Source organism: Eulemur rufifrons, chromosome 6 (genome assembly GCF_041146395.1).
Source record: "Eulemur rufifrons isolate Redbay chromosome 6, OSU_ERuf_1, whole genome shotgun sequence".
NCBI lineage: Eukaryota > Metazoa > Chordata > Mammalia > Primates > Lemuridae > Eulemur > Eulemur rufifrons.
Genome location: NC_090988.1, coordinates 18,960,548 through 18,976,400, shown reverse-complemented (window position 1 = coordinate 18,976,400; position 15,853 = coordinate 18,960,548).

Genomic DNA, 15,853 nt, shown 5'->3' with positions numbered 1-15,853 from the left:
CTTCAGGCCTGGCCCACAAAAAGAATTCTGCATACAACCCTCACCTGCTTTTTCCCATCTAACTGCCAAATCAAGATACTCCAAGAGCCCTGAGGACAGCAGAGCCACAAAACAGAAGCAGCCTGGGTCCCAGACGTCCTGCACCAAGCAGAGCATCCCTGCCAACCCTCACTGAAGAGAGACATGTTTGAGAAACTATCATTGTGCTAACCCACAGAGTTTGGGGAGCTGTTTGTTACAGCGGTCAGCCCACCCTGACCACTACACTCTGCAAGTTGCTCACCTTATCTGAGTGCCAGATTCCTCATCTATAAAAAATAAGGTCCACCAGCTAATACCTGTCCCATTTAGATTACAAGGAGATGATGACAGAAATAACATGATAAAGGGGAAAGCATTTTTGCAAGCAGCCCGGTATTCGCTAATGTCCACTGTTAGCACTGTTAGCACTCAGCAGTCTACTCCCCCATCATGCCCAGGCCCCAGCTCACTTGTGCTTCGATCACTGAGTGTGAGTGAGGACAGAGGAATGCATCAGGCCACAGGCCTCAGAGCTAGTTATTTCCTCTTACTCTCTTTTGGAGAAAAGATTAGATTAGTTTACCTACACCCCATGCCCCATTTCCCCACTTAATGCAGAAATTTTTTGACTCCGCTGAATGGACCCAAGGTAGGTGCCAGGTGGGTCCTACTGAAGCTATTGCACCCCCAGTCACCTTTTATTCATCTTTGCAGCAAAGAAGCCACAGGGGGATGCCACCCCATGTTTGATATGTTCATCGCAAAAGTTGATAGGGATACAGATTGCCATGTACCCACATGTCCTCAGGGCAGGAAGCAGAAGTTGAGAGTGGACCCAGGTCACTAATAAGGGACTGGCACTGCATGAAAAAGCACCCAGGCAGAGAAAAAGCGCATGTGCATGTATGTGTGCGTATATGCATTTGTGTAGATGTGTTTGAGATGCGTCAGTAGGTCTGCATGTATTTGAAAGGAGCATGTGTGTGTGTATCTGCATGGATCTGTTTGGGGGTGCACACGTTTGTGTGTGCATGTTTACAATGTGTGCACACAGGTGCTTGTGTGTGTTTGTTGAAGGACTGTGTATGTGTTTGTGCCTGTGTGGAGGTCTCTGAGGTGACCACAGATGTGTGTGTCTGAGAAGTGAATATATGTGTACCTATATAGATGTGTTTGAGGTACATACACATGTATGTAGTTTGAGAAGTGCACATGTGTATACCTATGTGAGTGTATTTGAGCTACAAGCACATGTGTGTTTCTGTATGGATGTGGTTGAGGTGCTCCTGGGTGTGTGTGCACATATGTGGGTGTGTGTGTGCATACGTGAGTGTGTATGTCTCAGATGGAAGGTGGTAGAGGAGGAGAGGTGAAGGGGCCACCTTTAGGTAAGTCCTTTAAGTTTCACTCCTAGAAGAGGATTGACTGAAACCTCAGGGAATGCCATTAGTGTTGTGAATATTCCATGTCCTCCTTCCTAAATCTTTTTCCTGGAAATTTTAGAAAGGCAACTTTTTCCCTCCACACCCTGGAGAAGGCAGAATCATCTGCTGATTCATCTGCTCTTTCATGCAGTCACTAAATAACGTGTTCTCTCCACCTGCACCAGGTCCTGGGCTGGACTCTGGCTCCAGGACCCCAGCCCCCTCGGCCCATCCAGCCTCTCCTTCTCAGCCTTGGATGAGTGAACAGCCTGCCAGAGAATTTTCTTAGGAACAAAGCATGCTGGGAGGCCAGGTTCGTGGAAGAGTGGGGGAGGGAGGAGGTCTACAGCCCCTCCTGGGCTGGGAGGGGACAGGGAGGGGGACAGTGCTGAGCGAGCAGGCTCTCAATTCTCAGCCCCGCGGGAGGCCAAGGGAGAAGCGGCTCCCAGCATGGCGGGGCTGCTGGGTGAGGAAGGAGCCCCTGACACAGGGGCTCACACTGGCGCACAAATGAAAGAAAATCAGAGGAGATGAAACCATACAAATTTCGAGTAATAGAAAGAGAGGAAAGAGATGTGCGTGTGGCCTGGGTCTCGGCTCAGAAAGGTCGATTCCAAGAAGACGCTGCCCAACTTTATATTACTTTTCAGAAAGCCAGTGAGCTGAAAAATAACTCTCACCTTTTTTTTTATATATTATTATTCGTTTCTTCAGAGCTTCTTCTTCACATTGTTTTGTGCATCTCAGTTGTTCATTTCTCCCTGGCCTGATTTCATTTGGAGATTTGGCCTGCAGCCTGGAGGAGAAGACGGCCCTTCTCAGAACTAAGAAAGCATTCATTTCCAATCCTCAGCAGCCGCTGCCGGCCCTGCCCAGGCTGGGGTGTGGGGTGCGGAGGGGAGAGGGTGGGGTGGCCTGAGGTGGGGAGGGGTGAGGGCCGACCCTCTCCTCTCAGTCACAGTGTGTCATTCATGGTGGACACACGTATGCATAAATGCGTGCGTATCCGACTGGGCCTCAGGGTTCAAGAAAAGGTTTGCACGTACGTCTGCACATAAGTGGGAACGTGCCTATTGGGCTTATGACTGTGAGGGGCCTTGTGAGAGCGCAAGTGTGTGTTTGTGAGTGTGTGAGGTACTCCTGAGCATGCATGTGTGTCAGTGTGCACGTGTGTGTGCACGTGTGTGTGAGGTACCTGTGAGCATGCATGTGCATGTGGGAAGCACCCATGAGTGTGCACGTGGAGGGCACATGCGTGTATGCATGTGCGTGAGTGCGTGTGTGGGTCCAGCTTCCCCCATGTGGGAGGGACCTGGTGTAGCTAGGTTTTCTGTTTCACTTAAGTCTACAGTGGCAGTAACTGGCTCCGTCACCTTTCGCCAAGCTTGGCGAGGCGCAGATGTTGTTTGAACCACAGAAAATGTCAGCCCCCAGGAGGGGCCCAGCTTTAACTTAGAGTGAGCCCCTAGGAAGCGCGGCAGTGTATTCTGGGTATTGTGCTGTGGATCCATTTGCATTTGCTCTTTGCAGTAACTAAGGACTGGTGGGTGGTGTGAAGAAGGGGGGACTCTTCCTCAGTGCCCACTGCCCCTCCCAATTTCCTCGGGCTCCTAGTGAGCTGGCACCAAAGGATGCCACAGAGCAGTAAGAGCAAGAGTCGCCCCTTCAATCAACCCTCGCCCCTGCCCCCACTCCCAAGGCAGCCTAGAAGGATTCGTCCTGGCCTGAGGAGCCTGCTCCTGGGTTTCAGGCGGGAGACCTCACAGCAGAGGCTGGGTGCTCCAGTGTTAGCCGTGCTCCTGGGGCAGGCACACCCGGAAACTGCCCCTGGTGTCCAAGACTGCATCTCTATGGGGCCATGGCAGAATGTCTGAGCTTTGCTGGAGCCAGTAGAGCGAAGGATACAAGTGTCTTTCCCTCCTTCATTGTCAGTATGAGCCCTTGCCAAGCCCCAGAGTTAGGGGCTCTGTGTGATGCCCACCCCTTCCCCAGAGAGAGCCCAGTGGGCTGTGCAGCAGGGCAGCGCTTACAAAGGGCCCCTTGTAAGGGAGCTGCACCTGCAGGGCCCCATCACCCCACAGGCCATGCGTGGTTCAGCAGGACCACCCCACCATTCAGGCAGATGTGGACGCTTTGGCTCAGAGAGGCTCAGTTACTCCCCCAGGGGCGCACCCTTACCCAGGAGACAGAAGAGTGAGTCCAAACTTGGCCTGGGTCTGTCTCAGCACAGAGGCAACTGACATGCAGGGCTTACTCCTAGACCAGGCAAGCTGGGAGGAGAGAGAGCCCAGAGAGAGAAAGAAGGAGAAATGCTTTAAGCTTGGATTCTCCCAGGTCACAAGCAGACCTAGGCCCCGTCCCGGGGAAGCCCAGTGCCTGGTGAAACAGGACTATGGAGGCACTGATGTCTCGGCCACAGGAGGCCCACCAGGCGGTCTTCCAACCTAATCCTTGGTTGTTGTCATCAATCTACATCCACTGAGAGCTGAGGGAGGCAGTGAGGTGTAATGAAAAGATTCCATGTGGCCACGTTCAAGTCACTTAAACTCTCGGCATCTGCAAAATGATGATGAGGACGGAAGCCTAATTCACAGGGTGAGTGTGAAGTTAGAATATGCTGACTGGGATGGAAACACCTTACGAATTGCGGGGCATGTGGCACATGGGTGCATTTCCCTTCTGCTTCAGTGGGCCAGCGGAGCCCATAGATGGGCTCAGCCCCTATAAACACCCCCTATAGCACCATTGGAAGCACCTCAATGGAGGTGATCCCTTGACGTGTGCAGCCCCTGGTCCCCCACCCCCACCCCGTGCTGATCCTGTCCGTTACCAGCAGGGTACCTTCTGCCCTCCCTCTCCTCTCTGTTCAGGAGCAGAAGCAACTGACTGGCTACATCGGAAAGGTTCTGGTTTATCCTAGGGTAGCAGTAGAGAGAGAATAGCCTAGGGAACCTGCCTTTTCTTTAGTGCGCCCTGGGCCTGTAACTCGCCAAATGTGGGTCTTCCCTTTGGCAGAAATCCCCAATATCTGTGGACAATAATAATAACTGGCATTTTTAAGTCCTTTGCGGTTGAAAAGCATCTTCGCAGCACAGCATGGTGATAAGGAGTCCGGGACTGGACGGCAGAGGACTTGGGTTATTGGTGTGACGTTGGCCTGTTCCCTCTGAAGTCAACTAGGGGCAGCGATCCCAACCCAGAGGGATGTTTAGGGAATTAAATGAGGTAATAGATGACTCTGTGTGATCTGGTAGCCTAAGTAATCTAAAATGAACATTATAGCCCTAGCTGTGTGACTCTGTACAAATCACTTAAACCCTGTGTGTCTCCATTTCCTTATCTGCAAAATGAGGCTACCAATAGTACCCACCTCATAGGGTTAAATGAGGATTAACAGAGGATTAAGTGAGTTAATATTTCCAAGACCCTCAGAACAGTACCTGATACATGACGAGTCCTCAATGAATTATAATTATAATCCTTACTAGAATTATCTTTGCCATCACAGCTACCCTTGGAAGTAAGGAATATTGCTACCCAATTTCACAGATGAGGAAACTGAGGTTCGAGGGGCTAAGTCACTCGCCCAGGACTTGAGCTCTAGACCTTCTGATGCCCTGTGAGGCGTCTTCACTCTCCCCTCCTCCACCGGCTTTAGTGGCTTCTCCTCTGTGGGACACTGTCCAAAAGGACGCTGGCCCCCCTCGGAGTCCCTCACAGCCCAGCCAAGACATCCCCCCGCTGCCACCTTCTGCGGAGCCGCCGCCGTTCAGATGGGTGGCTGGGTCAGGCTCTCCCTCAGGGAGACGGGGACATGCACGTTCCCCCCAAACAAGAGAGCAGCCTCAGAAGAGGCCACCAGGCTGGCTTGGGATGGCCCCCGCGCCAGGGTCTTCCGATACTCTCACATCAGTAGTCCTCTTCTGGGTCTGTCCTTTGGCTGACATGCAGGCTGTGGAGTCACAGCTGTCACTGCAGGCGCGTGTGCAGGTGTGTGTGTGTGTTGGGGTGGGGAAGGTGGAAATGTGGGGGGCTCCTCTTCCTAAACCGCCTCCAGGTGCTCAGCTGCTACAGGAGCCCTCAGCAAGGGTCTGAATGCCACGGTGCCTTTCCAAGGTGCTTGGCCCGGGGAGGTTGGGAACCCTTCCCCAGCCGCCCCTCATGCCCCTCAACACACACACACATGCAGGCACACGCACACACACACACACACACACACGCAGCACACACAGACTTACACAGAGGATATGATCAAGCGCAAAGAATCCTCATGTGCTACTTTATATGGCAAATAATTGAACCGTACCCTTGTGGTCTCAGTGAGGAGTTTCATCCATATTCATGCCTCGCGTTTCCTGTGGAAACGAACACGCCAGACATTCCAGCACAACGGCAGGAGCAAGAAATCTTAAGCACTAATTCACGTCTCTCCATTCCCCACGACCGGCTCCGGGGAGAGCAGATTTAGATGGTGTCTAACCAGCCAGGAGGCAGCGTTGGTGGAGCCTGGTCCTTCCCTCTTTGTCCCTGCTCTCCTCTCTCTGCCTCCGTTTCCTTCCTCCTTCCGTTCCTCTCCCCTGCCTCTCGCCTCTCCCGCCCCTCTCCCCCTTTTTGCCTCCCCTCTGGGCCCCCTCCCCTGCCCTCGCCCGGAGCCTGCCTCCTTCCTTCCAGGCGCCACGGAAGTTCCCACCTGAGCCTGGAGTTTCACTTTCCTCTCTGTTGCGGCGGGAGGGGCGCGCCTGGGTGCTGGAAGGCTGGTTTGGAGAGTGCGTGTTCATGAATACCAAGCATGTTAATAGGTTAAAGTAAATCTAAAGTAACATTTGAAAGCAGAGAGATGAAAGCAGATCACAGGCCAAAGATCAAACAATCTAGAGCCACTTCTAAGCCTTTTACAGCTGGAGATTATTAGCATTTGAAAGTGAAGAGCATTAGAGGGAGAGAGGGAAAAAAGTTGGAAGGAATTTTTGTTGTGGAGATAAAAACTGAAATAAATGACAGTGGAAAGGGAGAACTAGAAAGAGGCTGACTTATTTAAAAAACCACATTAAGACAGTGGTGGTGTGGGGAGGGGACACCTAGCGCTATATTTTTAGCTCATCAACCGGCATCAGGCTCAGAGCCGAATGAGGTTTGAGGCCTCCCTGCCTTCCCCTCCCCCCTTCACTTAAGGTTTGAGGCCTCCCTGCCTTCCCCTCCCCCCTTCCCTTGCGATCTCCTCGGGAGGGGAGGAGACTTCCAGTTCTGCTGGAGGACACTCTTCCCTCCAGTGGTGAGATAGAAACCCCTGCTTGGGTGGGGAGGATGGCATGGGTGAGGGGACAGCCCTGGGGCTGAAGCCACACCCTTCCTCTTTGCTGCTAGGCACCCCAGGATCCCAGCCCATGCCCCCTCCCAGCCAATCTTTATAATCCTAGAATATTTGAGTTGGTGCAACCAAGAGATTACCCACCTGTGATTCTTTTGCTGGAATCACAGGCATGACCGCTGCCCCTCCCAGCCACAACTGATTCCCCCCCCAGACCCAGTCCAGCCTCCTTGTTTTACAGAGAGGACTAAGGGCCCTGCATCTAGTGCAGTAGACATTGTTCAATAAGAGAGCACATAAAACCTTCCATTGTCCATACTTTTCATTCAGCGGATACCTATTTCCTAAGAACCTAGCAAGGGCTGGGCACTCTGCTAGGTGCTGGGGCAATGGTCCCGAACAAAACGGGCAGGGTCTCCATCTGCGGGGCTCTTATAGGCTAGTGGGGGAGGCAGATATTAAATAAACAGACTTCAGGTTAAACATGGAGAATTGCTCGTAATCATTTAGCACGGTTCCCTCCTGAAATCACACTAACATGAGATTCAAGTCACTACAAACCCACTAGGAAAAACGGGAAGCGATTTCAACAGCAGAGGAAAAATGTCTTCAAATCTGGGGAAGATGAAAAGCAAATGCAAGTGTGACAATTGACCTCAGAGAATGGAGGAAGCTTAAATGGCCCAGCCTGCAGAGGTGAGGTGTCCCTGAAAGAGATGACAAGGCCCCTGTGGATCCCCAGGACGTCTGAGGACACAGGGGCACCTGGCATGGCAGACAGTAAGAAGAGGAGCACAGCCAAAACAGGGCATTGGTTAGTCCTCCAGGTTCCTTTTCTCAGCCTGTGCAGTCTGGCAAGCACCCTCGTCCCAACCTGGGTGGGCCAGGATTGGTGGGGGAAGGTGTCCTCTGAAGGAAGTGGACAAGAGAGGACCGGAGGACACCATGCACCATGCACGTGGGCAGGTAGGAGTGAAGCACTGCATGTGACATGGGAAGATGAGGCCACATTCCACATGCTGGACAGTGAGATCCTCAGCCCCTTCCCGGTTGAGCTTTCACGAAGGGGAATAGCCAGGATATCACCCAGCTCCTGCCCCTCACCCCAGGTTGAGGCAGGAGAATTCTTCTTGGGAAAGCCAGAACAGCCCAAGGGAGTAGGCAACAATATTGATTTGGGGGCACCCTCCAAAGAAAAAGTCAGCTCCCTGTCCATTCGCCCTACTGTGAAGCCCACCACCTATGACCACAGAGCTGCCAACCGGGTTATTTTTAATGACTCACATTCTTAAATATGGACAACTAAGGATCAGCAGACATTTTAGGAAAGTCACCACCCTTAAGACCACACAAGCTAATAGGAAAAAAAAAAAAAAAAAAAAAACCGAACTCAAGAAACAGAGACAAGTTTGGAAATAGAAGAAAATTAAAAATATATATATCTTCAGAGAGATAAAAACAGATATTTCACCGGAAAGAACACGGAGATAGGTAGACAGACAAACAGATGGTAGATGATAGACAGATATAGATATATACCACCACACATAAAATCAAAGCATAAGAAAGAGCTCTTGGCTATTAAAAATGATAGCAAAAATGCAAAATTCAATAAAAGGTTTGAAAGAGAAAATAGAGGTGATTTTCCCAAGAGTGGAAGAGGAAGAGAGAGAATAAGAGACAGAGAAAGACAGATAATGGAGAGAAAATGAGAACATTAAAGGAGCAGTTCAGCAGGTCCAGCATTTGACCAGTGAGAATTCTAGAAAGGTTCAGAGAAAACGGAGAGGATAATTATTGAAGAAATAATAGAAGAAAATTTCCCAGACCTGAGAGATGTTTGTCTGCAGATGGAAAGGGTCATGCAAGGTCCAAGGCATGTGATCGTGAAATCTCAGAAACCGGAAATGAGAGGCTCCTAAAAGCCCCAGAAAGTGGCAGGAGCAGAGCTACTCGCAAGGGATTGGAGGAGAAAAAAAAAAAAAAAAAAGGAAGTTACAGGTTATTTGATACACTTGTTCATGTGGCAAGTAATACAGATAAGGGTTCTCCAGTTTTCCAGTTCTGTGGAATCACAGAGAAAAAGTTACGAGACACGCATACAATAGAAAGCAAATCAAAAATGAGGACGAGCCTAAAGTTGTACAAGAAAGGAATTATAAGCATCCTATAGTACGGTCTCGAGGGTGAACAGTTGTACTTACTGTTGTGTAAGAAGAGAATATTGATTTAATTTTTTACAGTGTGATATAAGTACATTATAGGAAGGAAGGCAAAGCTGTGAGCTAAGAGGTATTCCATAATAGGAAGTCAGTAGATAAGATAAACATTGTTCTGTCAAAAATTAAAGTAGAGTGAGAGAACAGTGCTTGGCCCCCGATGTGGGTAGCACTTGGTATTTACTGAGAAGGAGTAGAAGGGAACTCCCTGCAGTAATGGTAAATAAAGTTTTGATTTTGAGTGGTGGTTTGATTACATGGTTGTACACACATTTATCCAAACTCATGGATCAGTGTACTTAATATCTGCACATTCCACTACATGTAAAATTTACTTCAAATGGGGAAAAAAAAAAGAACACAAGCAAATATTGAACTCAAATGATAGATGTGGTAAAGTATTCAGGGATGAAGTGTACTTGTACCTGCCACTTACTTTGAAATGCACCAAAAGATAGGATGGATAGATGGATGTATGGGAGGATGGAAGATTAGAAAAATATATGATAGAACAAATATAGCAAAATGATAATTATAGCATGTAGATGGTGGGTTTAAAGGTATTCACTGCAAATTCTTTCAACTTTTTTATACATTTGAAACTTTTCATCATAAAGTGTCGGGGAAAAAGTAGAAGTATGAGTGTGTTATTGAGATGAAGGGATCTATTAATAAATACCAGGAGAAACAGCCCAGAGTTGAAAGTGGCTGTCTCTGGAGGGTGGAAGCGATGTGAGCAGGGCCTGATGGATTTCATGCAAAACCTCATGACATTATTTGATTTTTAAATTCTGTGCATATATTACTCTGACTAAAAAACTAGTTTAGAAAAGAGGACTTATTTGTTGATATATTAAAACAGAAAACATATTTGCACAAAACTGTACAGTTTCATACCTTGCGAGGTGTTGTGAAAATCAAGAACAAGGTGTCACAGCAGTGAGGGGGTGTCAGGGACTCCCCAGGACTGAGAGTTCTGGAAGGAGTCCCATAGAGTAGGGACAGTGTGGTTCTAGGCAAAGGGGAAGAGTCACAAAGGCCCAAGGTGGGAACTAAGAGAAGGGGCAGGTGTGAGGGGGAGGGGGGTGGGGAGAACAGAGAGGGGAGAAGGGGAGGGACAACGGGGCTCTGTGCCCCAGGTCACCAGCCTGATTCAGGGCAGAAGAGGGCTCCTAAGCTGCTTGTTTATTATAATTGCTACTCTTTTGTCTCCCACCAGTTTTGCTTTGTTTTTATACCATCTGTGCTATGGAAACCCAGGGAAGGTTTTTCAGACAGTATCTGTGTGCCCAAGTTACGAAGGTTAGAGAAGAGGCAGGAAGACCGGACCACCACGGTGGGTGCTGGAGGTAGGTAGGGGCACTTCCTCTCTCTGCGCACCGCCCCCCCCCCAGGTCTGCAGCAGCCCTCCAGGTCTCTTCTTCCTTTAACTTTGACCGTCTTGCAGTATGTTTTAACAGGGGCTACTGTTGCCTCACGCATCCCCACCCACAATGCAAAGTCACATCGCCTGAGGCCGTGTTGGACACAGAATTCAGGAAAGTCCAGCCCCTTGCCCTTGAACAAGACAGAGGTCCTCATCCTCAGCAGCACTTCGCAGAGTCCCTATCTCACCCTGGGTAGGAAGCAGTCGGAGGAGGAGACAGGGCATCCTAGCTCAGAAGGAAAAGGGAATTAGAAAAGAGAAGCGTGGGAGACATGGAGAAATTAAGCCAAGTCACGTTGCAAAAGCAGAATCTTCCAGTCAGGAAAGCAGTGGGACTGGAGCATCTGAGCCCTCCTAGGGATGAGGGAGTGCTGGGGACAGAGGTAGGGAGGCCATTTGCCCCTGGGAAAGGGGCTTGGAGAGGTACCCGAGCAGGCTGCGGGGTAGCTGAGAGAGCTCCCAGCTGGAGATGCCCAGAGTCCGGGGAGGCTGGCATGAGAGACAGCCGTGCACCTCTGGCTGGCAGGTGCCCGCCCCCAGTGACAGTGAATGGCACAGACCACGGACGCCTAGGGCTCTGGCACAGAGCCGGCAGCTGCCACTGCAGAGGTTTTCATGCTAATGCCACTTGTCAAGCTGTCAGCGCTCCGGGCAGCTGGACCTGGCAGGGAAGCGGCTGGGTCCCCTGGGCTTTGCTTCCCCTGAGCCTTGCCCGGGTCCTCAGAGATGTCCAGCAGGAGCGCAGAGCTGACTGTCCGGGAGAGCTGGAGGGGGAGGCGGGGGGACGGTGGTGGAGGGCTTGGGGGCTGCAAAGCAGAGAGGGGACCATCAGGCCCCCAAAGGGCTTCACTGGAGGAAGTTTATCCTCCTCTGAAATTCCACCCATTCTAAAGTGGGACCTCAGCAGCCAGAAGGAGTGACACAACTGGATTTTCTTGCAGGAAGGGAAGGGAGAATTCACTTTAGATCATTCAGTGCGGCCCCAGGGCCCTGCCTAGGGGGATCTGAGGAGAGGCAGCACTCAGGTAGCTGAAGGGAGAGCACAGGGCAGCTGGCTCCGTCACTCGTACCACGTAACCGTGGACAAGTGGCTTTACCTCTATGGACTTCAACTTCCTCCTTCGTAAAGTGATGGTGGTTTAGGTGCATTTATTTACTGAGCACCTATTCACCAAATATTTCTCATGTGCCAGGCACCCTGTTAAATGATGTAAAGATGAATCAACACAGTTCCTGATTTCAGAGAACTGGCGCTCTGATAAGGAGAATAGGACCCTTCAGACCTAACGGTCCGGACTATCTAGGGAGGATGCCAGGTGAGGGCGCACCTCCTGGGCCGTGAGCCCCGCATGGACGTGGTAGTCTCGGCCCCAGTCAGTGCCAGCAGCTGCACCTGAGCCTGAGGTCTGCGAGTTCCTGAAATTGACTCTCAAAGCTGTGCAGCAGGCAGGGTCTGTGGCGCAATCTACTTTCTACCTTTTTCCATGGGAGGTCGGGAGCATTGGTGGCCCACAGAAGCACTGATGCCAGCCCTGTCCCTCAGGAGCCATGTGTCACTGAGGATGGACTTTTCCTACTTCGGTTTTTCCCTTGGTAAGATGAGTCCCGTCCATCTTGAGAACCTGCTGTTTCTAAGTGCAGAGCACACTGCCGAGTCTTTCTGGGAAGCCATCCTGCCCCAAGGTGCCATCTCCTGGGCAGGGGCCAGCCAGCGTGACACCAGCAGGTGGTACCCTTGGGAACGCCTGGTGGCTGCAAACGTACACTTGCTCATCACCCCCAGCGGCCCCCAGCATTCCCCGAGACGTGTGGGGAAGCTTCCTGTAATTGGTTTGTGGACAGTTCACTCAGCATTGTGTCTGGCCATAAAATATACTCACTTAACCGTCTCCCGGGAACTGTGAGGCCTTCCAGGCTATAACTCCCAGCCTCCAGCCCCTCCCGCCTGGCCTGACACCTTGTTTGGTGAATCTGATTTGATTTTGATCTTAAATCTGCCCTAAATGTTTCAGAGCAGTAGCCAGAGGGAGGGGGTGGGAGTGGGGAAGAGGAGGATGGTTGCCGAGAATTATGACCCAGGCCCATTAAGAAAGGATGACCGCCCAGCTCAGCCCCTTCTAAATCACACCTGAAGAGACTGTCACTGAATCCGGGGCAGCCTCGGGCTGGCAGGCAGAGGGTGCAGCTGGGAGGGCGGAAGCGTGAGACGCTGTCACCTGGCCTGGGTCTCCTCCCCCAGTGTTCTGCACTGTCCTTCCAGTGACTGCCATGACCTGGACGTCCTCTCGATCTTACCCAGCGTCTCTTTCCTCCCTTCGCAGGACTCCGAGAAGTTGGTGACCAAAAGCTACTGTGTTACAGGGGACGGGAGCCCCATGGTGATGGGGGTAAAAGCCAAGGATTCTAGTCCTTCTGCGAGAGAGTAAGAGTCATGCGGGAGTCCCGCTGTAGCTGTGACCTCACCTCTGTTCCTCTGGGGAAAGGGTAGTCAGAGAAACATGGACAGGTGGACCTGCTGCTGCCTCCTCTCCCGCTAGATTGGGCCACACCAGCTGTTGGTGTGTCACAGGTGTCGTGCCTAGTGCAGAATGCAGAATAGATTCCCACTCCAGGAACTCCTTCATCCATTAGAGCTCTACTATAACACCCCTTCCTCTATGAAACCCCTCCCAGTCCTCCCTGGAAAAACTTCTCTTAGCAATTTAGTGCAGAGGCTGAGGGCCTGAGTGCTGAAGTCAGACTGTCCAGATTTGAATCTAGATTCCATCACTTACTGTGTGACCTTGGACAAGTTACCTGACCTCCCTGTGCCTCAGTTTCCTTCACCATGTAGTGCAGGATCATTGCAAGCATTATACATACAGACATCTCAGAGCAGGAGCTGGCACACTGGAAGAACTTAATAAACGTAAGCTGTTCTCCTTGTTAGTATTACCTGGAGGGGGTGCGGGAGAGGGGCTCAGGAAGTATGATAAGTGATCACTTTCCACTACACTATGTCTTTTTTGTGCTTCCAAGGCCTAGGAGTGAATGGATGGGTGACCAAATGGACAAGTGGGTAAGTGTCAGTGACCATAACAATGGGGGAGCTGCAAAGACCTCCAGGCACGGCTCCTGCCCTGCGGCCTCTACGGGCTGGCGGGGGAGCCAGGACACCCCTCACAAAGAGGACGTTTCGTGGCCTGGATCACTTGCAGGTGACCACCAGCACCAAGAGTTCTGAGAGAGGAGGAACCACACATCTGAGGCCAGGGAGGGGGGCCCACCCACCCCCCACGATGTCACAGCTCCTTAGGGAGCACTTAGGGACATCCTTTGAGGTCAAAGGATTACCATGTAAAAGAGTAGGGTACCACAATTCACTGAATTTATTCTAAATTAACCTTCTAAGGTTCTACTCGTTGCTAAGATTTCCTGAGCACTTTGATCCCTGGGTATTAACCAAAGGATCTTCTAGTGCTAGTGCCTAGGGATTCAAAAAAGTCACGAAGCCATGGATTTTTAAATTTTTTTTCCTTAGAACTGGAAGGGCTTTAGAAACCAAGTATCATTACCCCCTCATTTTATAGAAAGGAAAACTGAAGCTCGGAGATGACACGGCTTTCTCTCCTAAGTCTACCGAGCTTGTCTCCCAAATGTGTGCCTGTAGAGCTTCGTGTCCCTCTCTCTGCCATCAGTGGGGAGAAACGGGGACAATCTTCCCAGTTTTAGGGCATTGAAAGGAAGGGGTGACACCCAGGTGGTGAAATGGTTCATCCAAAGCCACAGCAGGGACCAGCTACAGAACTGGCTGAACCAGGGGTTCCCACCCCAGAGACCAGGCCTCTCCCCAGAAGATCAGCTGCTGCCCTCCCGGTCATACAAGCCCGACTGGCCCCACTGCCAGGGAGACCCCGTCCTATGCATCTGGAGCCTCCTTCCTGCTGGGAACTGAGCACTGCAGGCAGAGACGCCCCTGTGGGGTGCAGGGGACCCCCAGCACCTGGCCCTCCACACCCCTTTGTCAGCTGCCCCTCCCAGCAGAACACACCACAGCCGGAGAGGGAGCCTTGAGTGTCAGGGAGGCTCCGAGCCGGTGTCAAGAGGATTTTCATAAACACAACTGTCTGTGTCTGGGCAGCCATGTGGAAAGTTGCAATATAACCCACTGATGTCATGTGGCAGGGGAAACAAGATTTCCAGAGGCAGCGCGCTGCTCTTCCCAACCTCTGCGTGGAGCAGGCTCCCAGATAGCCTTCTGAAAGAAAGGGAAGGAAAAAAACCCAGCAACAAATTGCAAAACAAAACCCCCACCTCTGAGGTCTCAGAGGGAGGGTGGGGAAGAAGATGGGGAGGGTCTGGAGTCTCTGGGAGCGCACTGGGCTGGGGGCCTGGACCCACCCCCCGGGGGTCCCTCACTGGCCAGGGCGTTCTGAGGGAGGTGTGGGCAGCTGGAAGTGGAGGAGCTGGTGTGTGTCTAATACCCTGATCCCTGGACTTCAGGAACCGCCTTGACCCTCCTCTTTCCTCAGGCAGGATCTAGTCTTAGCCTGGGCCAGTCACTTCCTCCCTGGTCTTTAGGGACTCTAGATTTCAGATTTCTGCAACCCATTCCACCAGCAATTCTGGGCTCATGTCTAAAGTCGAACCAAATTCATCTTGCTGCAATTTAAACATAGACTTGGTCCTCCAGAGAAGCAGGACCCCCTAGGGAAGAGGGGAGTGGTGTGGAGGTGTGAGGGTGTGTCCCTCACCTTCTCTGTGCCTGTCTTGTGAGATGTCACCGTACTTCTTCCTGTCTCTGCTGGCTGGGTCATTTCACTTCTCTGGGCTGCAGTTTTCTCATTTTAAAAATGGAAAGAAGAGAATATATGATATTCAAGGTTCCTTTTAGTTTAAAAAAATCTATTTTATGACTATTTACAGGTAAGCAGTAGGGTAGCATAGATTACATAAAGGATATTTTGTGGTTTTATTATTAATAATATGTCTTGCTATTATGTTCACATTATAAAAGTAGCCATTCTAATTGCAGAAAACTTGGAAGCCAAGAGCAAGCAATTTTTTAAAAAAACATCTGTTTCCTTAGGACAACTCAGAGATAATCCCTATTAACCTTTTAGAATATGTTATTTTAATCTTTAGTCTTTGCATATCCATACATTTTTAAAGAAAATATTACACGGTAATAATATTCTACAGGCTGTACTTTAATCACTTTGGAATGCATTGTAAATATTTTCTTACATTGACATTCTTCTACAACATGGCATTTTCTTATATTTATACTTTTTTTTTTTTTTTTTGAGACAGAGTCTCACTCTGTTGCCCGGGCTAGAGTGAGTGCCGTGGCGTCAGCCTAGCTCACAGGAACCTCAAACTCCTGGGCTTAAACGATCCTACTGCCTCAGCCTCCCGAGTAGCTGGGACTACAGGCATGCGCCACCATGCCCGGCTAATTTTTTCTATATATATT